Genomic DNA, 6,000 nt, shown 5'->3' with positions numbered 1-6,000 from the left:
GAAGCCCGAAGTAGTCAGTCTGGTGCGTCCTGTCCTGCAGGGTGTCTTCTCTTCTTTGAACCCTGTGTTGTGTCCGTCCAGCTGGGATAGAGTGACACCCGCACACCCACGTGCACGCCTATCGAGAGGGTGGAGGCGGGGGGCTGCAGTGAGTTGATCTTGAGGTCCTGCAGCAGAGGTCAAGACGCAAGCAGGAAGCTCTTTTGACCTTAACAACGATTGGCTGACAGGGGACCGTGATGTGCAACAGACAACTGGGGTGTTCTCACAGACAAGGGGGTATGGTTTTTATTATGGCGCGCAGGACATGAAGGGAAGTGAGAGAGAGAGAGAGAGAGCGCTGTGATTACATTTTAAGATTCCTGTTTAAATCAACATCAATTTGTCTCTGGAGCACATGAGCCAGAGTTTTGCTGAGAGCCAAATTTGGTCTTAAAGGGTGACATTTATGAGCCCTGTTGCATAATGTCCATTAGCAGTGCCGGACCTGGCACAGCCAATGCCCTGGGCAAGCTTCCCCAGGTGGTCCCACCCGTAAAACTACAACAAAACGTAAATGACATCAAGACGCACGCTGAGCAGAAGAACTAACCAATCAGTGAACAATAATCCAGTAACAACCACGAAATAAAAACCAAGACTTTCTGACAGTGAAGATCCCTCACTGATGAACTAGATGGAAAAGAGGTGGTACTCCTACTATAGACCGACCGTTACATCTTTGGACCATTTTCCCCTTATGTCTTTTTTTGGTAGGGGGTAGGGGCGTCTCATAGGACGATCTGCCACTGTCTAATGGTCTTTAAAAGAATTATAAAGTCTCCAGTGCATAAAAGAGAACCGCTCATTCAATAATGTGCATCCAACTCTTTCATTTTATCATGAGGTGCAACGTTTGCGATACAATATTGAATAATCTGATTTTTCAATCTATAAATCTGTGACGCATCATCTACAGCATAGACATAAAATAACAACTCTGCGCAGGTGTTGGACCTCAGACGAACTCAAGTCCAACACCAGCTATGACTCAACATTTCTCGTGAACAGCAGAGAGGGGCTCGTCTTTGACACCCTGGCTGCCATTGTCTGTCCTCCCGGCAGCTATAAATCCCCTTCTATTTCAGATCACATGCCAAAGGGGTCACACACCACAGTTCAGTCCGTTCCACAAGCCCTCCCCTCTCTGTTGCACACAACAAAGCTTAATCCTCCTCCAGCGGGCAACAGGTGGACCCTAAATTTGGGCTGTGCCACCTGAGTTAGCGGCGTAGGTGTGGTTAGGGAAAGTTTGGCAATGGAGTGATGGTGTGTCTGAGGCGGGGATTAGGGGGTGTGTTGTGGGAGGGCTGCACAGGGCGGGAAAAGCACATATCTGCCAAAGAGCTCAGTGGAAAAATATGTGCTCCAGATCTCTCAATCAAATGATTCAAGACACACCTCCATATCATGCCACTCTCTCCTTGGAGCTTGCCACCTGTGCCTTTTCCTGCCCTCATACGAACATTGAGAAAGAGAAGAACCTGACACCCCCCATCCAAAGCCAGGGGCCCCAAGCATGTGTGTGTGACTCTGACTAAATGTAGAGAAACTCAACACCATCAGAACAGTGCTGGAGAGCCCCACCAATATAGTTTAAGGGCTCATGTGCACAACCTGGGGCAGACAGTGATGACAGTTTCCAAAAAGTATCACATGAATTCATACAGAGAGAGCCAAGAAAGTGACAGAACTACGAGTACTGACTGAGAAACAACCGTGCTCCATGTGGTCAATATTTTTAACCCAGAATCACCTGTCACTACTGTTTCACACAAAATGTCACCTGTGTTGTCCCCAAACTGGAGACGCCAGCCAGCGTGTGCTTTACTGTTATCTGAAACAAAAAGTCACACCACCTCACAGATGCACACACACCATGTGACCGCCCTCTGTTACTCACCCAGCTGATGTAGAGAAACAGCGCCTGTAAATACTGCTCCTCCGTGTGTGTGTTTGTGGTCGGTGGGGTCAGCTGGTTCAAAGTCATGTTACAGTAAAGCCCCCTGATGGATGGCAGGTGGTGCGCTGTGTGTTAGTGTGTGACACTGACAGCCAATAACATTTGCACCAAATTGCATGTGTGTCCAGTCATTTGCTCTGAGAAAAACTGTGAATTAAAGGGGAAGTATGCCAATTTTTAAAAGTCATACATGTTATTTCTATGGTCTAAGACAGTTAAAAAAATAATTGTGAACATGAGCAACTCTCGCTCAAATCCAGAAACTAGAGCGCTTAAACTCAAATTTGTGGTGTCATCAAGTATAATGTCTGTAAAAACCCAGACACACTAAGCAGAGAACCAGAGACGACAAAGGCCCCCTGCTGTGTCGCCTCACGTCACCATGTCTCGGCCAAAAAAGGTGCACATGGGGACAACACAGAGACTACAGCTGACAGTCAACCAGCACGTATGTTCTGCACCTGCATGAGAGGAGATAACTCTCCACACCAGCAGATGGTGGTCGTCTATAATCCTCATTGAAAAAGGAAAATTAAAAGACCTGCTGCGCAGACTCTGATTGAACATATTGAAACGGCCAAAAAAAAAAAAACGCTGACAGAGCGACAGGGGGTAACAGTGCTGACACACCATACCAACAAGGGTGGCAGACACTCACCAGCGGCCCAACTTTGACTGACTAGCCAATTGCCGGCTTTGTGTGTCAGGGCCAAAGCCTTTTTCCCAACTGAAAATGCCAGGCGCTTCCCAGTAAATGCGAAGCTGGTAGCACTTGAGAGTGCTTTGGAGGTGCAGGGGGTTTTCAGCTTTGGTTGTATCTGGTTGCTGTAATTTGGAATATCCATGGAAGTCAAAATGTCGGCACAAGGTAGAGTACTTGCGGAAGGGAAGGCTGAAGCATGTAAGGAGAGAGGATGGATCGACAGTCTTTGCGGGTTTATGCCATTGGTCAACACTTGTACACATAAGATGTGATGGTTGGTCTTTGTGGTATTTATCCTGCCCTTCATTGTGATTGGACAGCTGGGTTAAAAGGGACAAAATTTTACCCAAAGTGGAACGTTTTTCTACTGGCATTCAGGGAAAAAAAAGCCAAATATACAGCACTGAGTGCAGAGTAGACGCTCAGCACCTTGTTCTGCTGCTGACATTTAGTAGCACAGAGAAAAAATGTGGCGCTCCAATTGCAAAGAATTTAAAAAGATACGCTGGCCTCAGGAAAAAATGCTTTAGTGGACACCGCCCCTAACTGCTGCATACACAGTGAGTATGGAGAGACGTAACAGATGACACTGAGAGCACCCAGGGGAATGTTCTGAGTATATGGAAACATTTTCTGTTTCAAAACTGAGAACACTACAACAAAATGAAGCTCAGAAAACAAACAATCTATGGGTCCACAAAACCAGGCTCCCACTCAGGAGCAGCTTCAGACTTTATACTTGATGACATCACAGATTGGACACTTACATCACTGGTTTCTGGTTTGAGAGAATGTAAATTTCCTTGGCCATGGAAATAACAGTAACACTTTACTTGAAGGTATCTACATAAGGGTGACATGACACTGTCATAACTATGACATGACTCTGTCATGAACTTGTCATAAACATTATGTACATGTCATAAACATTTATGACTGCTGTCATTAAGTGTCATTCTGGGTTTTATTGTAATGACAAGTTGACATTGTTTGGGTTTTCTTGATTATGACAACTTGACATTAATTAAAGTGACATTAGACACCAGAAGTTGTCTTTGTCATGACAAGTTGACATTACATTTGTTTGGGATGTCCTTATAATGACAACTTGACATTAACCAGGATGACATTACTGGAAGATGTCTTTGTCATAGCAATAATAATCATTATGTCAACTTGTCATAAACACAAAAAAGATGCATTTCTTGTTAATGCCAACTTATCATGACAAAGACAACTTCTGGTAATGTCACTTTGATTAATGTCAAGTTGTCATAATCAAGACAACCCAAACAATGTCAACTTGTCATTACAAAAACCAAATGACACTTAATGACAGCAGTTATAAATGTTTATGACATGTAAATAATGTTCATGACAGGTCCATGACCGTGTCATGTCATAGTTATGACAGTGTCATGTCACTCTTATGTAGATACCTTCAAGTAAAGTGTTACTGAAATAACTTATTGGAGTGTGTAATTTAGGCTTGTTTAGGTTAATTTACCATGTTCAAATATCTCAGACACAAATGTTAGTGATGGGTTATTGGATAGATTCCATGTACTGTGGACACTATTGGAAAACTGTGCAATTAACATCTCACTATTTGCCAGAGTAGGAGAGTAGTATTGTATATCGGGCCAGACATATGATGATATATAAACATTCACATATGGAAACACACACCCACTCTAACAATTTACAGCAATGCCTCATATTAAACTGAGGCCATAGACTGGAGTCCTCACGGGCTCTGGACGGTGGCCCAGTAGGCCTTTATAGGCTGTTATGGAGGTTTACCTACCCTAACCTGAGGAGGGAACAATACCAAAAAATACCAAAAACACATCACCAGAATATCTTAAGGAGAATTATCTCCGCTAGGAAATGTGTCCACACTATCACCTAAGATGGTGTGTTTGAGCTTTGCAGCCTATCTTTACTTTTGGGGCCACATTGGCGTCTTGTAAAGTGTGGCCCCTCATACTTTTATACCTTTTTATTCGAAGTTTTTATTTCTAGGATTTTATAAAGTTGGCAAGCTTGAGCACTGATATATCAGTGTGCTTGGTTAAGAATTGAAAGGGTGGTTATAATGCACTCATAGTCAATCTGTGTTATACTGCACTGCATATCAGAGGAAGTCAGGTTGAAACCACAGAGGAACGACGTCAGGAGTACACATAAACAAATTCTTCTGCTTTGTGAGACCCAGTCTCTGACAGATAAAGCTTCCTTTGTGAAACTCATAGCCAGTGAAAGTTAACTGCACTCCCGAGGGCCCTGACTCTCTTGCAAGGCCGTGAACAGGAAACCAAAGCGGTTAATGTCAGCCGGTTTCTGAACTGATCACTTTTGAAAAATAAAGAGGCTCAAATTTAGGTGATACATTATGACAAATCCAAATTCAAAATCAGATTTGCCCAATTTAAGGGCTTCTAAGACCTATCCAGGCCAGCTCAACTATTTGTACCCTTTCCTTTAATCCTTATAATTTTTGGATTTTAATGTTTTTCTTTGATTTAAATCAATTTTTACCCTTTTCTATGTTATTTGTATCTGAAAGAAAGGCCTTTATTGACAGAACTGACAGGGTTTTTTCTTCAGAAGTTCGTCTTAGAGCCCAGGAGAGGTAAGCTCCATCTCACACTACGGCAACACAACTGATACAGGCTCACACACTCTACACCTCAGGGTAGGATAACCTGTGTAGGGACCCTTACCCGGGCCCTTCAGGAGAGGAGCTTGGTGGAACCTTATAGCTGCCAGGTTCCTTACATTGAGGGTTAATATAATAAAAAAATAAATTATTGCTTTGAGGGTTCATGCAGTTACTTAATTAACATTATTTGAGCTGAAAACAAACTGTGAGAGCCGATACATGCGCTGCCAGCTTTATATGCTCAGGCTCTCGCTGATTTGTAAGAGGTTTTGATACTGCCACAGTGTGTGACGACTGCTTCTGCCTGCTGTCCAAACATGAGTTCACTATCCGTGAGTGTGTGTATGTAACTCTGTCACAAGTTCCTGCATTTAAAATGTTACTTACATAAAAGTATGGAAGTATAACCAGGAAAATGTACTTAAGTATTACACATACTGTAAAAATGTCTTCTGTGACTGTTGTAGTGCACGACTACATATAACCTCATGAGATTATCGTGACTTGCATTAATGTAAAAGCAGGATTTGACTGAGTTGAGGTGGAGCTCATTATGAACTATTAATTAAAGAATATTTGCATTATGGGTTAATCTGCTGATTATTTTCTCCGTTAATCGATTGATTGTTT

This window comes from Epinephelus lanceolatus, chromosome 22, assembly GCF_041903045.1.
Source record: "Epinephelus lanceolatus isolate andai-2023 chromosome 22, ASM4190304v1, whole genome shotgun sequence".
NCBI lineage: Eukaryota > Metazoa > Chordata > Actinopteri > Perciformes > Serranidae > Epinephelus > Epinephelus lanceolatus.
The sequence above is the reverse complement of the archived record's forward strand: the minus strand, read 5'-3'. Positions refer to the sequence as shown.